The sequence below is a fragment of the Spermophilus citellus genome (genome assembly GCF_964194105.1).
Source record: "Spermophilus citellus genome assembly, chromosome: 4".
NCBI classification, from domain to species: Eukaryota; Metazoa; Chordata; class Mammalia; order Rodentia; family Sciuridae; genus Spermophilus; species Spermophilus citellus.
In genome coordinates, this window is record NC_138185.1 from 14,492,007 (window position 1) to 14,513,935 (window position 21,929).

At 49.2% G+C, this 21,929-nt stretch overlaps 1 protein-coding gene across 1 annotated transcript in view; it reads left to right on the plus strand.

Moving 5' to 3' along the window:
• The window catches only part of ZNF831 (zinc finger protein 831), a gene marked incomplete at its 3' end in the record, with an annotated part of 82,656 nt that overhangs the window by 44,312 nt on the left and 16,415 nt on the right, over positions 1–21,929 (plus strand). The window lies entirely within an intron of this gene.

Below are 21,929 nucleotides of genomic sequence, written 5' to 3' on the forward strand. Positions count from 1 at the left end.
CCCTGCAGTTAGAGGGCACTTACTCCCCTTCCTTCTCCCATTCGTCAGCCCCCAAACCCTCTGTGGTGGTGGAGGATGAAGACCAATGTTTTGTTACCCAGAATTTAAATCAAGGCAGGTGTTTGCTCTAGTAGTTGGATGGAGAGTTGTAAAGGCAAAAGATATGTTTTAAGGAATGTGAAGGTCCTTATTCCCACGGGGAATAGGGTGAGGGAGGTGGAAGTGCACTCAAGGTGCCCAGCGCTGCTCTTTCTCGCCCTCATCTGCATCGTGTTGCTCCTTATTCCATGGCGCTCACACTGGGCTGTGCCTGGTGACCCCTATCCCAATCACGGAGATGCCTCAAGGCCAAATGCTGCTCTGCACACCAGCCCCAGACTGCAGGCTCCCACACCAAGCCCCAAAGAATACAGTGCAACTCTTTGCTTTGTCACGGGGCCTTCCTGTGACTGTAGCAGGTGACATCAGTGTCACCTCTGTGCTTTCTAGACACTACGCGTGCCCACTTCCCTCTCTCTCAGAGCCTTTTCCACCTGCACCTACCACTGGGCATCCAGGTCCAGCCTGGCACTCTGTGAATGGCAGGTCACAGCTCAGAGCCCCTGGAAGGTGAGGAGTTCTGGGGCATGGGGGCCCCATGTGTGAGGGGAGCCCCATGGGCATCATGGTCCCTGTGGTGAGCTCCTTGATTCTTGTCTCCATGGACCCTGCCCTCACCTCTCTTCCATCAAGTCCAGTTCTTGAATCTTCTGTTAGGTGGGTGTGGAACCATAGTGACAGCTGTGACCGGTCACCTGCTGAGGCACTGGCAGGGTGGCAGGCACAGCTCTGTAGGTCAGAGAGGTTTCCAGTTGGTCCCTGTGTGGATCTCATTGGACCATCTGGAACTCTGCCAGTTGACCCAAATGATGGAAGTCCCCCACCAACTAGCTCCCTTCCCAGCACCTTAAAGACAGCTTCATCCAGGAAACTCCTGCGGCCTCTGTTTCTATTTTTGGGCTCTTCACTATGCCCCTGAAGGGGAGGGAAGAAGATAATCCCTGCTCTGATGAATGGGATGGTGGGTGAAGCCAGGAGAACCAACTGACTCTCCTTTGCTCCCATCTTACTGAGAATGACATTGTGGCCAGTCAGCTTCCATGTGGGGTCTCTGACGGTATGGCATTGTCCCCTGTCCAGTGCCTCAGCCATACAGTCAGAGACCAATGCCTCCTGTGGCTCACTGAGAGGTCAGGGGAGCTGTGTAACTTATGCTGAGTGCAGTGCCCAGTGTGACGCGTGATAATAAGGGTCCTTGCTATTCAGTGGAGGATCAGGCCACTTGTGGATGTATTGGGGGAGAGACACGCAGGGGAAGTTCTCTTTGGGGACAGGGGTTTCTTCTGGAAAGCTGGGTGTGGGAGAACAAGGCAGAGGCTTTCTAGACGGGGATGGGACACACGCAGGCTCATGGCCAGAGGGGAGGATTCTAGGGAGGACTCTGGGGAGGGAAGGGGGAGTGTGGGGCCCTGTGCAACAGGCAGCAGCTACTGGGCATTTCTATTGGGGTTCTTAGGTTGCTGTAAGAAATCACCATACACCTGGTGGCTTGAAGCAACTAAACCTTATTCTCTTTGAGTCTGGAGTCCAGGAGCCTCCCAGACCCTCCAGGGGTTCTGAGGAGGACACTCCCTTCCTCTCCAAGTTGGCTCCGGGCGTTCCTTGTTTTGTGGTCACATCATTCCACTCTTGGCTTCATTTCCACATGGCTTCCTCCCTGTGTCACCATGGGTCAGACCTCCCTCTGACTTTTTCTGTGTCATTGGATTTAGGCTGCACACTAAATCCCACTTGGTCTCATCTTGAGAACCTTGAATTGATTCCTTCTGCAAAGTCAATCAACCAACCATAGAAGTGACCTTTTGCCTAGTAAGGCCACTTCTGCAGGTGCTTTGGGTTAGGACTTGGGGGGGGGCACTATTCAACTTGCTTTATGATTTCTCCCCATCAAAACTAGTGGAAATGATTTTAAAGTGTGTTTCTAAACGAACGACACGGACATGGCGTGTACAAGAGTGTGTATCATCCGGGCTCTCAATGTTTGTCGGCAGTTTTTGCAGAACCTTAATTATAAACCTAAACCATAAAAACAGACATGTTCTTGCCCCCTGCAGGACATGTTCCACACTCTGGGGAGCAGTAGTCCAGGTAGCTTCTCTCCCGATGGCTGTGGGACCCATCAGTTCCTTTTAGGGAGAAGACCTGTGGCTGGCTGCCCGGGCATGGCAGGGCCTTTGGTGTGGCCACGCACACAGTTTTACCCCCTGGCCACAGCCATAGGATGGGGCTGGGCCAAAGCAAGTGGTGCCTGCTCTGTCTGCTTCTCCTCGGGGGTAGGCTCCTACACGGCTTCCATTGCAGGCGCTGCCTCTTCCTAGCAGGTGCACACACCTGGCTCACTTAGGGTGACCTAGGAACCCTGAGACAAGCAGATAGGTTTTCACTGTCCTTTCCTCCCTTCTTCCCCTTAAAAGCCTCAGGGCAGAGTCCTGTGCCCACCTAGCAGGGCCTGTGGAAGAGCCCCAGAGGTCCTGAGGCTCCCTCCCTTTGGGGGAACCAGTTTCTATACATTTCCTGTCTTGATACCAGCACTTCATGGCTTTGTCACTCCATGATCCCAAGAGCAAGGTGGGGTCCTAGTGAAGAATGTGTCCAGACTTCAACAGAAATAAAACCTGAATATAGAGATAGGAAAGCAGGGGCCAACCATCGTCAACTCCTGTTGGGAGCATAGGTTCCCCTGCCCACGCAGGTGACAATGCCCAGGAAACAGCCTTCAGTGGTGACAAATGTCTGTGCTTTCATTTTTATTATTTGAGCAGCAGGTTGAGCTAGAAGCCTGTGTCCCTGGTGCCCCTTTTCAAAGGCCTCCCACCCCAGCAATTATAAAGGACGGGGAGAATGGGCATTGAGGGGCAGGAGGAGCCTGCAGATGTGTTGGAAGCCATGGCCCAGGGAGTATTAATCACCTCCCATTCCTTATTGAAGTGTCAGAGGGGGACTAGGGAAGGCTGATCGTGCCGCCTGCAAGCTGGGGTTCTACAGCCCGTGATGGACATGGAGTCCGAGGGAAAAAGAAAGAGTGCATCAAAATAAATGCCGCCTGGAAACCAAAGGGGCCAGAGGAGTTTATTGCCACCACCTGCCAATATCAATATTTCACAGCAGAGTGACAGGCACTCTGAAGGCTCTGGGTGTTTGAAGACAAAGTGTTGTGACTTCAAAGGAATCTAAAGCTGGGCCTTGGTTGCCCCCATTTACAGACAACTTGCTTGGAGCTTCTTTGACCTGGCAGGTCCTGGAGGGGAGGTCAGAGCCAACCCTTGGCTGGAGAGTCCCTTCACTCTGTGTGTGTGTGTGTGTGTGTGTGTGTGTGTGTGTGTGTGTGTTTCGGGGTGAGGGAGGATGACGGCTTTCCCACGGCAGGACAGGGAGGCGTGATCTGGCCTGGGTGACCCGTGATGCTGTAACTTGGGGAGCTTGATGGAGTTCAACAAAGATATTGACAATGACCTTTGGGGAAGGGGATTGGCCAATTAAAAGGTAGGTAAAACATCAATCTCAGCCCGGATACACCAACAAGATGAGGAAGACATTTACAAACAGTGCTCAGGAACATCTGTGTCCAGGGGCTGCAATATGTCCTAACCAATTTTTTTTTCTGGTCTTCTTTATGTTTCGGAGACTCTTCCTATCAATAACTTAGGAAGATGAGAGAGAGGATATTTTTTTACATTTTTTTTTCCAAAAGATGTTTAATTTCTCTCTTCTCCAAACTATTCCAATAGCCTGGTACTAATCATTGGAATTAACAGATGGCTCGATGGTGAAGTCATCTGCAAGCAGAAGGCCAGAGGAGTTATGAAGGATAAAGACCTAATTTATGAGATTTTACATTAATTAGAGCCCACGAGACACTCCTGAGAACGCGTTTTCTTTCTTAAACCTAAACCGAGTAGACCATCCCGGCCAAGTCTCCAACAAGGGATCCGACAGGGCTGACTAGAACTTTCTGTTCAGTTACTAAGCACTGTGGGCTCACTAGGCACCCCAGCTAAATGTGGAACGTGCAGGCATATCATTGATTTTTCATATCACGGTTTCAAAGAACGCTGTTCATTGGCCACATTCACTGGAGTGTCAGGCTGTGTGTGCACTGGGTTGGGGGCCACTCACTGAAGGGACTGGCTCTTGTATATGAAGCCATTGAATGTCCCACGGAAAGCAAGCATCTGCCTTAGACTCTAAATTGTCTGTATGGGATACCCCAGTTGGGAGGTGTGCCAGCTAAACCAGGGAGTATGAGACCCTTATCTAAATTCAGACCTCCTCCACTCTCTCTCTGCTTCCCATACCATCCATACAAGCCCTTCACATTAATTTTCACGGTGTAATGTACAGGAGTCCCCTCTGACCCACAGCTCTACCCTCCACTGTTTAATTACCCGCCATCAACTAACTGTGGTCTGAAAATGTTAAATGAAAAATTCCAGAAATAAGCCATTTGGAAGTTTTAAATAGCTTTTATTCAGTCTGTTGCTATTGTGGTTCTATTTCGTTATGTGTTATTATGGTTGATCTCTTAGTATGCCTAATTTACAAATTAAACTTTATGGTAGGCAGGTATGTATAAGAAAAAGCAGAGTTTTTATATGGGGCTTGGTGTTGTCTACAGTTCCCCAGCCACTGGGCTCCTGCAAGATGTCCCCTGTGGATAAGGGGCTGCTGTAAATTGGCCACCAAATGTTAAGAGACATGAAGTTGATGAACTGACCATTGGAAACCTGTGTGATTCACACTCGTTGGCAGAGTCAGACTGGGTGACAAATGAACAAGAGAGAAAGAGGCAGGGTGACAACTCCAAGAGGGAGGTAGCTGCCCCAGGCTTAATGAAAAGTCCCCGGAAAACCGATGAAGTGCTATAATGTGTTTTTTGGTGAAAAAAAAAAACATCCTTCTTAAAGTTCTTGCTATGAAAATAAATAGGAAGTGAGGTGCCGCCGCTTGGACCACCTCACAATTTTGTGTAAAAATGTACTCTGTCCTCATCAATGCGATGAACTCTAGTTGATCACAACAATTAGCTCAAAGCTTGCCATCAGAACCTGAGGCAGAGGGTTCATTTTGATTTGATCTTTGTGGGTGTGACAGCTTATTTTCACAACTTTTGTTTTCATTGATTTTTTTAGGACAAATTCTCAGATGTTAATTCCCTCCTACTTATTGTGGAATTTTGGTCCCCAATGTGGATGGGTTAATTTTACCTAGTGTCCCCTAGTTACAATGATCTGAGTTAATTAGGACACTGTTTATCAAGTTGACAGGCATCTCTGCTGCCTTGTACCCAGGTTGCCCAGCTGACCTTGTAGCTTATAGAATCGCCATCCTCAATCTTACAGATCATCTGATGCCACCCCAGTTTTGTAGATGAAAGCTCTGGGGAGATGAAGGTAGCCCTGAACATGTGTTTTCTAGCCCAGAGTCCTCTCTGACATTGGAGTGGGACCATGTTTCAAAGGTGGTGGATCTCATTTCCAAGGCCAGCCTGTAAGGCAAAAATCATCTGGAGTCACAATTATCTTTGAAAATCCCGCAGATCCACCATCAGGGTATGTGTGCAGAACTCTAAACAGAAGTGTTCACACACACTATGTTTGAGGCCCACCAAGATAAAAGGAGGAAAGCAAAAAGGCCGTCCATCTGAAGAGGAACACGCCTCCCACAGAAGAGGACCGTGAGATTCTCAAGTGCTCCTGCTTTGCTGCCAGGCAGGAGCTATTTGGTTTTAGCATTAAACCTCTAAAACTGTGTTGGCACCCTAATGGATTGGGTTGTTGTGCTGGGGATTGAGCAAGGTAATGGAGTTGTGTCCGCCTGGGTCAGGGGAGGGCCATGGGACCCAGGGGGTTTCTACCCTCACTTGGAACACCAGAAGATACCTGCCTGGGCATGGGTGTGCAATTCCCCGCCTCCATGTGAGTGCTCCATGCCAACCTGAGCCAGCTGGCACCAGGTGGCCAAAGACCACCCCTTCGACCTGCTGGGGAAAGTCCCCCGCAAACCTTGCCTTGAAATGTTCTTTTCACTGTCTCTTCCCTTAGTCAGGGTCTCACTGGGGAAAGCGGCCTTGCTTCTGTGGTGCACGTGCCTGTGCCAGCTCACGTGCCCGTGTGTTATTTTTTCATTAGACAAAGCCACTGAAATCCCACAGATCCTCACAAAGAGCTGACCCCACCTGAGCAAGAGCCCCCACGACTCTCCTTTGTTGTGGGTACACGACTCGGACGAGGCCACTGCTCTGAATGAGTGTTCTCTTTCCAGAGCGTGGGCGCTGGGGTGAAGGCCAGCGTGGCAGTTCTCTGGGACCAGGAGGGGGAATGTTCTCTCTCTGAGAGCTCAGAACCCCTCTGTACACAGCCTCGTTACCGTTCTCTTGACATCACAGTTATTGACCCTGGGCTGCAAAAAGAATCTCATAATTAGGTTTGCCCTGTTTTTGTGTTTGAATGCACATCTCTTTCTGGCTGATGACCTACCAGCTTTTTATTATTATTATTATTATTATTATTGAAATCCCTGTGTTAAAAGGACCTGTTCCATTAACTGAGACCGGTTCTATTTACTCCGATGCTGGGATACATTAAAACATTCCGTGGTATAAAGAGTGCTCTTATACATTTCCTTAGAAACGCATTTTGTGGAACTGAACAGAGAACATTGATGTGGTTGAGGTTAATTATTTGGGCTTTTGCTGGGCACATTGGAAGTCGTGCCGCTTCTCCCGGTACACAGACTAAAATTGGAACACTGAAGAAGAGCCGAGCATGGCCCTGTGCCCGGATGGCACATCTGAAGTCATATTGATTGAGGGAGATGTTTTATTGAACGATAAGAACTCCATTGAGTTTATGGTTTTGCAATTTCCTGCAGCTGGCGTGGCTTATAACAGTAAACACCGTGAGGTTCGGGACCACAGTTCCAAGGGAGGTTTTAGAAAACTCTCAAAAATCTAGGAAGCTCATCCACATTTCACCCCCTCACAAACTTGTGTAACTTTCATTCTCGTTGTGCAGACAGACAAACTGAGGCTCAGAGAGGCATTGGTGCCTGCTTGGTGAGTGTGGTGGTTGGTGGCGTGGATTCATGTCACTCACGACCCCCTTCGGCAGCCCCGTTGTGCCCATTGGTCGCTAGCCTGCGAACTTAGTCACTGTTTTTTTTTTCCTACTCGGTCACTTATAGAAAGCTAAAATACATAAAATAAATGTTTGCCACCATTAAAAACAAAAGCCAATACCTAATGCCATGAAGGGAACGTTACAAAGATTAAAACACCGCAGTGTACTTGGGTCAATAAATTCCAGTGGGAATCTGTTGTGAACTAAAGTCCATGAACTCTAGGGACATTCCCTTTGCTAGAAAGAGATTGGGAGAGCCAGGGAGACCTCACAGCCATGTTGGTGTCCAGTTAAGGCTTCCTTCTTTCCATAATCAGAAGAGTAAGATAAAATTGGCAACTGTGCCATTTAGATTTATTTAACTCTGTGCCTGTGAACCACCTAAGATCATGCCTCTCTCTGGCCCCCTTGGGGGTCCCTTTCCTGGGGCTCTCTTGTTCCTCCATGTCCCTTTTTCTCTGTCCATAGGATGGTCCTGGGCTTCTTTTGCTGATCTAGTATTCCCTTGGCTCCAGCAGAACTTTGCCTTGCATAGTTTTAAACCCTACATTCAACACAGCTGATGGCAGAGGTCACAGGGACATCCTGCCAAGCCCTCCTTGAAGAGTCCTCTTTCTTGGGCTCACTGGGGTGGCATTCCCAGTGCAGCTTTGGAAGTGCAGGTTCAAGTTCTGAGGTACTGTGTGGGTGCCAGCAGTAGGCGAGCTGCCCGTGCCGAGGTGGTGGTATGTGCCCGAAGGTGAGAGGTGACCTGTGCCACCAAGGCTTACAGGTTCTGGGGGCCACCTGCAGGGACCCCAGGCCTTTATGGGGGCCTGATCTTTCTCCTGAAATCAAAGGGGATCCAAGGCACGATTAGGGCAGGGGCAGATCATCACATTTGGGTTTTGCAAAGATCACCATTGGCCACAAGGTACCAGGGCGGTGGAGGACAGAGCAGGAACAAGGAGGCTGCTGATGGTGGCCCAACCTGTTCACCCTTAAAAGGAGCTTGGAAAAAGTGGTGCTCCACCCAGAGGAACAACACTTGTGGTCACGGACAGATATTTTTCCAATACATTGTAATATGGTCAGTGAGTCCGGCGCCCACAGTGGCCCCATCTGCAGCCCACCACCCTCTTCAGATAGAACTGCTCAACCTACAGTGGTGGAACCCCAGGGACCCCTGTGCATCACATTGAACAATGCACCATTTCTACTCAAAGACAGGTTGTCACTCCATACCACTGACTGCCCATCTATTTCAAGCTAGGGACCAGGGACAGAGCCTCTGGGTGGAAGGTTTTGGGATGTCACTCTTCTCTGCTGACTGGGAGACTGGGTGTCTCCTGTGCTTCCTCCTACATGAGGTAGATGTAGAATGCTTCCTATTGCCTCAGCCCAAGTACTGGGTCCCTCTGGGGAAGACCCTGGAGGAGGATCACTGTGAGAAGGGGTCTCTGAGTACCATGTTGTACCTTTCTTATAAGACTCTGAACTGGTCTCAGATTTTAGCTTCTTCTACTAGAAGCAGCATTAGAGCACCCCCTTTCCTCAATCTCATGGGGCTTCATCTTCTGACCCCACGATGGGGGGTGGCCTGGGGGCTGCCCACCTGCTTTGCTTCTCCCGGGGTCTGCTCCTCTTCTGGTACAGGCAACATCCAGGGAGAGAGAACATGGAGAGTCGAGGAGACTATTTTTCTTTTTAGTTCACAGAGAAGTTGAGTTTCTCTTGACCAAACTTTAAGTCCACTGGGCACAATTTGATGTTCTCTCCAAATATTAATAGATTTGTTCCTCAGCAGAGGCACGATGTCTCAGCCTGCTCCGGGAGAGTCTTGTCACTGTAAAGGACACAGAGCCACGCAGGACTTCCTCTGTGCCTAGCCAATTCATTAGAACCGGTTAGCAATTTGCAAAAGAGATTAATTGATTTGCAGGCTGCTGAGCCCCGAGTGTTACTCAGTTACCTCCCAGCAAGCTCAGAGAAGCCTGGCCTCCTGGGAACTCAGAAAGCAAACAGCGATATGCGAGCTTTCATCAAAGGCTGAGCAGAGTCCTCATTCCTCATGATAAACAGAAGCCACAGAGATGAATTTCTCAGCACCTCCTGGCTTAGGGTGGGATTTGGGGCCACAGTCTAGACTCCCTGGATAAAATGAGAAGGCTCACGGAGCTGTGACAACCAATATGATAGCATGTTTCTTTTTTAAAGCTTTTATTATTCCCAGATACCCTGGTTGTTATCTTATTTTGAAATGTTGCTCTGGAGGCGGAAGTTTAAGTCCTTCATACCTGTGTTATGAAGAACTCTTTGGGTTGGGAAGAAAAGAGACTAAATTCAAATTTGCCTGGAAAAAGAAAGAAAGAAAAGTAAATAAATAAATAAATCTCTCACATAACAGAGAGTGAGATGGCTTCAGATCTGGCTGGATCCAGAGTTCCCTTGGATGTCAGCAGGACTCAGTTTCTCTCTGTTTCTTGGCAACTCTCGACCTGACCCATCTTTCCATATTTATGTGAGCTGGTCACTTTCCAAAAACCAAGTCCCCAAACTGGCCCTTGGCCCTTGAGAGGCCTGGCCTGGGATATCCTTATACTGAGGGAGGGGTTGGGGCCACCTCTGCTATAGCCACAAGGAGTAAAGGAGCAATGATCCCTAGCAGAACACAATGTAAACTGAGAACTGTTTCTTTCTCCTGGTTTAATGTAATGAAGCAAGTACATGGGAGCAGCTGAGCCCCTATAGCCCCTGAAGAGAGGAAAAAGTGAAGGAGCTTAGGGACTGGCTGCAGACCCAGAGTCACCCAGCCTGAGGTTCACGGGCAATTACTAGGGCCTCTCTATGCCAGGCAATGTGTGGGCACAGGGGACAGGAAAATGGGGACATGACATGGCCCCTATCCTCTGGGAGAGCCCAGCCTGGCAAGGGGAGCCAGCACAGACTGGTAAACAAGTCATTACAGATGCGGTGCAGTGAGCTCGCTGATATGATTAAGCTTCCAAAGGAGGGATGCTGACAGGGCCAGCTGCGGGGAGCAGGCAGAGCTGCCTAAACAGGAACAGAACAAGGAGGGCCCGCGCTCCCCAGGCTCCCAGCCCGAGGCCCCTTGCTGGCCCGCCCACTGCAGGGGCAGCATTATGGCCTGCAGGGACCAAGGCTGGCACTCTCTGTCCTCCTTGTCTCCCTCCTTGGATCGTAAAGAATTTTTGCCATACGCACTAAACTGCAGGAAATGGAGGCACACAGCACTTAACTACTATTTACTTATTTATCTAAAATGCTAAGTGTTCCCCCTTGGCAATTACTAATAGATTCCTGTAGAAATGGAGCAACCCATTCAGAATTCTGATTTCTGTGCCCACAGGAGGAGGGAGGGCAGACCGCCTGTGCCCTGACGACCCTCAGCTGGGCAGTGGGTGCTCGAGGTGGGAATGCCATTCACAGAGAGGTGGAAGGGTGCTGATTTGAAAGATTGATGTGTTTATGTTAAAAGAGAGTTTCTACGGTGGTGGTGGTGGTGGTGGTGGTGGTGGTGGTGGTGGTGTGTGTGGGGGTAACATCTTCAGCCCCAAGCCTGAGATGAGGGGGAGTCTCCTTTTGAAAGAGTTTCTGAAAATGATTTTCACCTTTGGACTGGAAGAGCCCCTTCTCAGCAGAGAACTACATATGAAACCTGAGTCTTGTTCTAGAATTTTCCTACGTGAGCTGCTGGAGACAGCTGCTGAGTTCAGGGGACAAGGCCGGATGGGAAATGTGGATCTCAGGCACAGAGCCAACAGGCTTGCCTACTGGGCACAAATGGGGAACATTTTCATGAACCATCTCGAAAAAGAGAACAGAGCTTGCTGTCCCCCCCACCACCTAGCACCTGTTCCTCCTGGGGGCAAAACCCTTCGGTTTTGGAGGAAGGTGAGACTTTAGGATTAATCCTAAAATGAGGCAGGATGGGGTGACCAATAGTGAGCCCGGGGGTGGGAAGTAACCCCAGGTGGTACAGCTGCCTACCTTAAGTGACAGAAGGCAATTGGCATCTCAATCCCTTTAAGCCTCTTGATGGCGTCATGGAGAAAGTCTCAGCCTGATGCTAAATATGCATTTGGCACCTGTCTACCCCCCTCCTAATCTCCCTTTTAATCAGGGAGAGGTTAGGTCTCAACCTCTACCTAGAATTTGAGAACATGGTTCTGTTTATTTCATTTGTTTTTACAGGAGCATCTGCTCCTTCTAATGCCCGGTGCCTCAAAGTCTTTGCAATCAATTGGCGCAGCTGACTTTGCAAAGCAAGTGCCCCTCTCAACTTCCGTCGAAGCTGAGGGTGGTCCGGGGCAAGAGATTTCGAGTGGGGATTTAGAAAAATTCATTTGAGTCCTGACTTTTCCTAGTTTCTCAGGTCTTCATCTGTAAAATGGGGGTGCAGTTCTGAGTCCATGATTATTTACTGTGGCCCTTGGAAGGCTGGTGAAGCCTAGCTCAAATGCCCCAGAGGTAGTTGAGAGGCCCCCACTACAGGAGTTGGGGTGTGAGCTCACTGTGTGAAGCATGAGGGACACTGAGTGGGCAGGGAGGTGCGCTCAGTTTTCACCCAGAATTTGGAGAAGCCAAGGGAAGGGTGTTGGTGAGCCCTGGAGGAGAGAATATTCAGAAAGCTTGGGTTTCAGCTGTAGGCACACTGTGCTGTCCCTCCTGTGGGGAGATTGGAACCAGAGTGGCCCTCTGAGCTGCAGGCCCAGCCCATCCCAGCCTCCCTGAAACCTGCTCTGCTTGGGACCCTCTCTTCCTCCAGATAAATGCACGCCCCCGGCCTCTGCCCCAGGCTTGGATGCTGGCGCTGCTGGGGCATGGAGAATCTGTTCCAACAACAAGCATGTTTCCTGCTTCCACATTTTGAGTTTCCTCCAAATGTTTTTCCTCATCTGATTTTCAATATGGCCCCAGGGGTCAGGAGGTGAATGTCACGGCCATCCCCCATCCTAATTAGGAGTCATGTCCAAGTTCATACGTTGAAGAAAAGAAATGCAAGTTCAGTTCCAGGATTTTTCCTCTGCTAGAACTTTTCAAATCTTGGCTGCTTATTTAACTTCAGAGACATGAAAAAGTGATGTTTGTACCACCCTCTGCATAGACATTAGCGATCATTTTCAGCTTTTCCGTTTTTGCTATGAGGCACCTGGCGTGCCGGGAACGGACAAAAGCCATTTTTCTAAGTACCAGAGTTTGAAATTATTAAGTGTTCATTAAGCACCCCCGGGTGCAAAGCACTCTCCGAGATGTTTGTTTCTCAATTTTCTATAATTTCCTTATTTTTCTCCCCTAGCTAAAGGCAGATTGAAAAATGAACTCGGTGCGTTTGAGTCTCTGAATCATAGTTAATGCACGACGCCCCCTCCCTTAACTGCGTTGTTTTCCTCCTGCCTCCTCTTGTCTCTTTTCTTATCAATCTGATAAAAGTTCTTCTTTTTCTTCTTCTTTTTTTTAACCCTTACCCACGGACTGTAACTTTTGCTTTATTCCAACCTACCCTCGGGAGAAATGCGAAAAAAAACCGCCTTGAGTAGCCCTCGCCCCGGACTGCGGGCAGAGAGCCATGGAAAGATCGAGAAAGCAGCCGGTAGCCCGGTAGCCGTGATGCAGCACGGCTCCTATGCGGCATCTTGGTGTCCGGGCACAGTGGGGGCCCTGGGCAACCGCCCGCATCCCCCCACCCCGCCCCCGCAGACCCGCATCCGGGGGGCTGGGGGCCGCAGCTCTCTGAGGACTGTTCTGGAAAAACACAAAGCTCAAGCCCCCCTCCCATCCGCCTTCTCGGCTCCGTGACTCCGGCTCTTACATGAGCTGAGAAAAAGGCTGTTTTTCTCTTTTCCTTTCTTTTTATTTTTTTGACAACAACCTCACATAACCTCAAAAAGTTAGCCATGAATTTACCAAAACTTTTTATGAAACTATTTTAACCTCTGGTGGGGGTTAAAAAACAAGCTCTGTGAATTTATTACCCGGAAAAAAAGCGAAGCATGACTTTGTATTTGATGTGAAATCGTCTTTCAAGCTTCAACGGCGCCCCCTAGCGCCGTTTGAGAGAAGGGCAGCCCGGGCTCAGCCGCTGCGGACCTCGCGGCGGGTCGGGGTCTGCGCCCACCGCCGAACCCCTCACCTCCTTTTGTGTTATGCCCTGGGGAGTTGGGATGGCCAGAGGAGAGCAAGCTGAAGCCCGCGCTGGGGAGAGCCGGGAGTGGACCCCGAGCCTCGGCGCTGTTTGACGTGGGCTGGACCCCTGCCGAACGAGCGACCCTGGCCGCGTCTCAGCACGCAGGCGACCCCCGCCCGTTTATAACGTTTATTGCTCTCAAGTGCATCCCACCCAGATGCGCGGGAGGAAGAACCAGTTCCCGCAGAGGAGGGCGGCATCCCGCCGGCACCAGGCGCGCCAGGGTCTCGGCGAGGCTGGGACAGAGTCAGGGGGCTTATTTGAAATTGCAGGGACGAACATGAAAGATGGGGGAAAAGGAAAGGAAGGGCAAGCGGGCTGTGGAAGGACCCTTTGGGGCCTCGCCGCCTGGGGAGACGGCGAGGTGCACAGCAGAACCCAGGATTCCGCCGCAAGACGCGGGTTCCCGGGCTCTGCGCGGGGCGAGATGTTTCTATGCCCTCCGAACTTGGAAACACGCTCTTTTTCTCATTCCAAACTAGCCATGTTTTTTAAAAGCACACGGAAAAAAAATATTAAAAAGCAGATGTTCCGAAGCAGACGGGCAGGAAGGAGAGCCGTGGAGCCGGCTGCCCAGGAGAGGCTGCTGTGTTTCGCACGGAGAGGACGCTGAACCCGGGAAGCCGGAGAAGCCGGCTCAGGTCCGAGTCCTCTCACCTGTCGTCTCAGAGACGCGTCTCAGCTCTTCCGTGCCTTAGTTTCCCCGTCTGTAAAAAGGGGTGATAATAACGGTGCCCCCAGAATATATAATTTGAAACAACATTTTTGCAACATGTAGCTCTCGGGTTCTGGGTGGTAGCAGGGTGCTAGCTCATGCTTACTAAGTTCCCTCGTAGAGGAGCCGGGAACAGAGCTTTGCATTAAGTAAAATCTCCCGTTTTTTACATAAGGGTGATCCATGCGCACCTGGGCCCCAGCACCGCTAGCTTGAGACCCTTCCCCTACCAGCTGCCAGCAGCTAAGGGGAGATAGGGGCGGGGGAACACGCAGAGGGGGCTGCTACCTCTCCCTGCCCCCAGCGCCCCGGGGAGGCCCCTTGAGCCAGGTGTGGAGGCCAGTGTGACCGCAGCTCTGTGGGGGGGCGGGGAGGTAGATTGGATGTGGGAAAAACAAGTCCTTCTCTCCCTCCCTGGGACAATACCGAGGGCTTCTACAGCCGAGGGATGTTTTCTTCTTGTCTCTGGAGGCTCTGCCCCAGCTGAGTGTTCTGCTCACCCAGCAGCCCACCAGCCCATGCACTCTGCTCCCCTTGGCTCTCCGAGGCACAGTGGGCTCCCCATGAGTCCTGGAGGTCCACTGCTGCTGCCTCCTCTCTCCAGCCCTAATCCGTGCTGCCTCGGTCCCTCCTGATGATACCCTGATGCCCTGACACTGTGACTCCAGTCTGTTCTTAGTGTCCCATGGCTGCGGTAGACCTGACTGCCCGTGCCTGGCACAGCCCTGGCGGAGGGAGCTTCCTCCACCCAGGCCTCCATGCATCTCGTGGCTCCTCACCCGGCACAGGCTCACTTTCTGAGGGTAGACCAAGCACATCTCCCTGTGTTCCCCTCGTGTCCCAAACCTCGCACCTTTAAAGGGCCTCCAAATTTACAGAGAAAACAGCAGAAACCACTCACTACAGTGATTCCAAAAGCCAGCACCGCAAAGACCCCCAAGGACCGAGGACGTGTGTTCCCACTTCCTTTTGGTCAATGCATTAAATATGATGCTATGGATCTTTAAAAATCCACACGTTAATGATTCAAAAGAAATTGGTTTTGTACATTTTAATATGAAAGCCATTGTTTTCCTTTGAAAATTGCTCCCTGTGTCTGTGAGGTTTGTATTTCCATGGGTTTCTCTTTCTTTCTTCAGTCGGGGAGAGTGCTGCATACTGCCAAGCGCAAGGGAAAAGCTCTTTATTTCCACTCATTAATCCCTGCCTGTTGTCTTCAGTTGTGTCTAATTTTAATTAATTTGGATTCATTTAAGTAACATTTCATTATAGATTCAAAGCATAAATATTGTTGATTTTTTTTTTAATTAAGAAGTGGGAAACATTTTAGTCAGTTGTAAGATACTTGGCTTTAAAGCTCAGAGAGGGCCCGAGGCCTGGCTTGTTTCACAGTCTCCTTGAAGAGCCTGAGGCGGCTCTCCATTTGTTTGGTTCTTTGTTTGTTTTCCCCATCTCTTCTCGGGATCTTCCGCTGCCAGTTTAGCAGGACTGCCTTCACTCCCAACAGCTTGAGTCTCTCCATGCTTCTGAGGATACAGGGCATATTTCTTTTTTGCTTCCTGCTTTGCCACTCAATAAATTCGAGGTGTCACCAAGCAGTCATCTGGGTAGTTAGATAAGGAAGGAAACAATGCTTTCTCCATTAGCTTGCTGAGAAAAATGGGGACTAGATTAATCAACGTGGGCGGGCAGTGCCTCCTTATGAAAAGACTGGCTTCTTCCATCAAAGTCATGACTGCCTCTCCAATGTGGGCACCTTAGATGCCGTCCAGGGTGGAGGAGCAGATGATCGAGCCTTATCGGTTGATGACATTTTGCAAATCTTTTATTCTACTTTTAATATGGTCCCACTCAAGCTGGGAGTCAGCAGACCCCTGGGGGCACAAGGAAACAACAATGTCTTAAGAGCTGAGAGAATGTTTTGGTATCAGTCACAATTCTCAGTAGCAAGGGACTAAAATCCAACTCAAAAAAGGTTTAAGCACAAAAGAGAATTTGTTTGCTCCATGATGAAAAAGCCTAGGGTAGCTCCAGCTGGATCAGGAGACTTCAGCAATATGGCCGGGCTCTGAGTGTCACTTCTCAAATCTGAGTTGACTTCCTTCTGAGTCATCTTCATCAATAGGCCCCTGGTGGTCTCCAGTGGCCCAGGCTTATACCCTACCCACTCAGCAAAGATCTCTGATCAGGGCTCCAGCATCCTTTGGTCTAGTGAGGTTTGGTTTTCCCAGCTGGCTCTGAATCAACTCCTTGGCCCTGTGGGTAGAAATCATGCACTTTGAGAAATGGGGTGAAGGCTCATCACCCAGAACTGAAATGGGACCTCCGACTCTTGCAAGACTGAGGGGCTCCATTCCAAAAGCAAAGTGGGATGCTTTTGGATCCCACTTTGGACGCTCCTTGCAGGGGCACTGAGGAGGGAGGCTGAGTCCATAGAAGAGCGCAAATGTCTATGTCAAGCTACTCATGCACATCCTCATGCACTACTCATCTACGCCTAACTTCTCCCCATTCCTCTTTCTCCCTCCAAGTTCCTCAAGGAGGATACCTGTAAGACATTGCTAAAACAGTATCCCAAGAACCAGTTGCTTGTAAATCACAAAATGCAGGTATTTACCACTTAGGTCCAGCACAAGGCTAGCCCCTTTTCAGCACAAAGATTGGAAAGTTTGGGGCACATGTCTCCTCGTGATGTTTGGTACATTAGTCTCGTGGCCTAAGTCCCTTTAAGTCACTCATTACATAAACCATTAGTTTTGTGACACCTTGTATTCTGCTGTTTCTCACGACACAGCTCCAGCTGAACTTGTAATGAGCGTCTTTGATAACGTCTTTGTCATCACTAGAACCACTGGTCTGAGTCATCTAATAGGGTTTTCAGAGCACGGCATTTCACTCTCATCCCGGCACTTTGAGACTGAGTACATTTGGAATCCAAGCACGATGCCAGCTCAGAACTGTTCCATGACATTGGGGCAGTAGCTTTCATTTCTCCAGGAGGGGCCCCTTTGCAATTTCCACATGTAAACACATTCTGCTTTGCTGTCTTTAAGGGATTCGTTTACAACATCTGGTGCTTGTAATTGTATCTCAAATGCCCGAGAATGATGATTACATGTGTGTTCAAGGTCCTGCCTGCCTCTCCTCTCCCCCTTTTTTTAGTGGTAGATGGACACAATACCTTTATTTGTTTATTTATGTGGTGCTGAGAATCAAACCCGGTGCCTCACGTGTGCTAGGCAAGTGCTCTACCACCGAGCCACAACCTTAGCCCTTTCCTTGCTTGTTTTTGAAAATTAATTTTGTCAGTCTAGGAGAGACCCAAACCAGCACTGATTTCAGGCTAATGTACTTTCCTAAACAGTGTTTTACAATTCAAAAGAAAATATGGATGCTCCTCAATTTACCATGAGATTTTTCTCCTGGGAGATCCACCGTAAGCAGAAAGTACCCAAGGTCCAAAATGCATTGTTACCCCCAACCTACCAAGCAGCTAGCTCAACTGTCCACAGGAGAGGAGGGGTTGTTCCTTGCGTGAGTGCAGATTGCTGCCACCCAGGATCCTGACAGTAGGTACCGCAGAGGGATCCTGGGAACAGACTCAGATTCAAACCTGCATGCATTCCCCTCTCACACCATTGTCAAGTTGAAACATAATTGTCAAACCATTGTGTGATATTGGGAACTGTCCCTGCACAATGGAGACTTTGTATAGGTTTGGTTATAGGGCAACTCTTTTTTTTCTGAGGGATAACTTTTGGGGGAAATTTTTTGGTGTACCTGTCTTACACCAAGACTTTTCTGCTCTGAGCGCCAGAAAAGGAACTGAAATGGGACCTCCGACTCTTGCAAGACTGAGGGGCTCCATTCCAAAAGCAAAGTGGGATTTGGTTGGATGTGGAGAAGGTAGACTATTTTAATATGAGCAGAGGGAGAAAAGACATAGAGTTGAGACCTCCAGGAGTGGTATGCTCACTGTGATTTGTAAATAAACATGGGGCCAAGGCTCTCATGACCCAGTCACTTCCCCTCTAAACTCTCTTACATCCTGTCACACGTGAGCCCTAGGGAGACACCTCATTTCTGAATCATGACATGGTATGACATCTGTTGTATTCTGCTGGCTGAGGTCAGTCATGAGGCCAGCACAGATCCGAGGTGTGCGGAAATCGAGTCCCCCTCCTGATGGGAGACCTTGAAAGTCCCATTACAAAGGGTGAGAATACACAGTGGTGGAGAAGTAAGGCTGGGTTTTACTCTTTGTTTTTATTATTTTATTTTATTTAAATCAGTCCCTTTGGGGCATGTGTAGCCACTTGGGCAACACTTGCAAGGAGCTAGTAACTCACAAGGGACTCGCGGATACAACAGGTGTCTAGGGACAGAATCCTGGGCTAGCCCCCCTGTCCAAGGACCTCACAGGTGACCCAGGTTCCTCTGCTCTCCTGCTACCCTGCCTTCACCCTACACCATTCATTCTGTGGGGAGCATGATGGCTGCAGCACAGGGGGCAGGGAGAAGAGTGTCAGGGGGACTGTGAGCAGCTGGAGGGGGGAGTGCAGAGGCTGCGCAGTGTCTGCCCAGCAAGTTTACAGCTTGCATCCAAGACCATCCCAGTTAATTAATTAATTAATTAAAAAATAATCTTAATTAAGCAATAAGGAGAAATCATTAAATGTTTTAGGTGATGCTTGTCTGGGACTGGGGGTCAGCGAGCTGTTTCAGTGCAGTACCAAGCAGGGCTGTGCAGAGACAGCTCTTGGCTGTGCTAAGCATGCACTTCCTGTTGCAATGACTCAACCCCACCACTGCGGGCAGAAAACATCCGATATGTAAATTGACAAGCGTGGGTGTGTGTCAAAAACTTCATCTGCAAAAACTGGCCTGGGGGGGGGGGGTGAGGTTTGTCCTTTGTCATTTGCTGATCCCTGGTCCTCATAACTTGCAGATATGGCAAAATGGTGAAGGCTTAATGCATGGTGGTCAGCAGGTCTGGACCATTTGCCAAGGTCATGGGGGATAACCAACATTTAGAAACTAGGCTAAAGTTTACGCTTTCACATCAAATGTTTCCCATGGCAGTGGAATGAAGTATGATAAAGTTTAGGTTTCTCTCATGAAGACTGAAAATAGCAATGGGCTTAAAAAGATTTATGAAGTTTCATAAATAACCATTGGGTGTAAATCATCTGGGTCTCATGTGTGGCTCTGTGGTGTGTGGGGACCTGGGCTCCTCCCATCCTGGTACTCTGCTTTCTTCACCTTAGGTTTTTCTTTTGTGTGGTTCAGAATGGTTGTTCCAGCTCCTATCGTTAGATCTGCATTTCAACCAGTAGAAAAAAGGGAAAAGGAGGGTATACACTTTCCCTTGAACGACATGCCTTGGAAATTGTATTTATCACTTCTTCTCACATCTCCTTGGCCAGAACTGAGCTATCTGGTTATGCTTTACTGCAAGGGAAACCAGGAAGGATAGGTTTTAGCAGAGCAGCAATGCACCCTGATAAGAAAGAAGACTTCATGTTACTAAGAAAAACGATCAGAAATAGGTATGAGTTAAGACATAAGCAAGACCTGTAAAAAGAACAAACTTATTTCCCTTAGAATAATTTAGTCAGTATTCAGACCAGCAATGCTATTTTCCAGGTACTGTTTTAATGTTAAGTCTTCTGTTTGTGTCTTGACCAGGCACCTTTCCAAGCAGTAGGGCGATCTTATCCATTATTGCTCTCCCCAGCACAATAAAATGTAAAATTAAAAAAAAAAGATAGAATTTGTGAATTCAAGTTTGAGGGAAGCTAGGGCTTCCCTTCTAGAGTCACAGCAAATTCACATGTTGGTGTCCATCAGCCTGGGAAGGTAAGAAACTGCATCCCGGCCCCTCCACTCCCTGCATACCCCCACCTGGTGGTAGATGAGGACCAAGGTCTGGCCTGAGTGGGGAGCCTCCAGGCTGAACCTGTGCTGCTGCTCTCCTGTCATCTCTATGGAGTCCTTCTGCCTTTCCATGGTCACCCCTGAAGAAGCCTCTTGTTCTACGCTGAGCTTTGGGATGAAGTGGAAACTCTGTGCTCTGGTTTATACAAAGGCACCACCCCACAAAGTTGTGTGAGCCTCTGGTAATCCACATACTCCTATGGTGGCCTCCCAGCAGCCCCACTGACCCCTGGGAAGAGCATGTGGCTCTGCCGAGTCACTACTAGAGTGGACCTTGCAATCTGTTCCTTCCTGAAAGTGCCTTCAGACACAGGGTCTGTTACCTTCATGATCCATATTTAGCCTTTAAAGAAAACTACCTCTTTAAAGAAGGAAAAAAAAAAAAACCTGATGAATGCAAATTGACATTAAATGGAGTTTCAAAAAAAGATTGAGGTTTTAAAATATGATTATGATCAGTGACAATAGTGGAGGGGAATCACATCATTATTGATCTCACCCATGGGGGTGGGAGGGAAGGACTGCTGGGAATTAATTGGAAAAGGAGCATTTCTGTTAAGCCATTCCAGCTGTGAACTCTCCCTGAGTGGCTCCAGACCAGGGACCTCTGAGATGCTGAGCTGTTGGTCACCTTGTGATGACTCTCCCACGGGATCTACAGTCGTGCAGAAGGGGACATCTCCAAGCAGGTGTCCTGTATAGGATTTTGTGGACTGGAGTGTAAAGGAAACCTAGAATGCAGGCTTTAGGATCAGACTGACTAGTTTTCAGGCACTAAGCTCACTGAAGAGATTTTTAGTGAGCACCTATTATGTGCTGCATGCATTGTTTTAGTTGTTGGGGACACTGGTGGTTGGGACAGGCCAATAGTGAAGCTGATGGTCCTGCAGGAGGGCAATGGCGCCTGTGCTGGAGCCTGCCCCAGATCTGAGCTTGGTGCTGTGGTATCCACTCTCTTCACTTCTTCAGCCTGCCCTGTTGGAAGGGCTGGGATTCAGCCCATTGTACGGATGGGGACCGTGAGGTCCAGTGAGGGAGTAACCTCTGCCTGGGTGCCATTGTCCACAGGTGGCAGAGACAGGACTTGAGCCTGACAACTGGCTCCAGAGCCTGAGTGCTGGGGGTGTGTGGGGCCAAGGCCCCCCGCTTTGTTTGACCTTGTCCTGTTTCTGCCTTGAAATTCTAAATAAGGTTGAATAAAGGCAGCATGTCTGGGTTTGCAGGGGCTCTGCCTGCAGCTACTTTGTCTTGAAGGCATTATGTCCCAGTGACTGTTGAGGAAGTGGGGATGAGAGAACTGAAACACAGGTGTGCTCATTTCAAGGACTACTGAGAGGGAAAAGATCCTCCGTGCAGAAGAGCCCTTAGCCGGGGGTGAGGTTCTTAAATCAGTCTAGGTTTTGAGACAGCTGTTCCTGCACAGCTCTTCAGCCTCCCCGGGGGAAGAGGGTGAAAGTGTGGATTTCCAGAAGGTTCTTAAATCAGTCTAGGTTCCGAGACACTCCAAGCAATAGAAGTGAAACACTTGGTCCCCGGAAGTCTCCCCCAGGAGAAGGGAGTCTGCACAGAGCTTCCAAGAACACAGGGCCTTGAGTGGGTTTTTATGTTTCAATAAACTTCTAATTTTGCAACATTTTTAGATTTACAGAAAAGTTGTGAAGGTGATAGAGAGTTCCCACCTACTCCACTCCAGTCCCTCTTCCTGGGCATCTGAGGCTGATTCATACCCTGATATACTCACTGTTGATACATTATGGCCAAAGAAACTTTGTGGTTTATTTAGATTTCCCTAATTTCCCCTCCTGAGCTTTCCTCGTCCCAGGACCCCAGAATTCCATGTGACATTAAGCTGACATCCCTCGTGGCTCCTCTG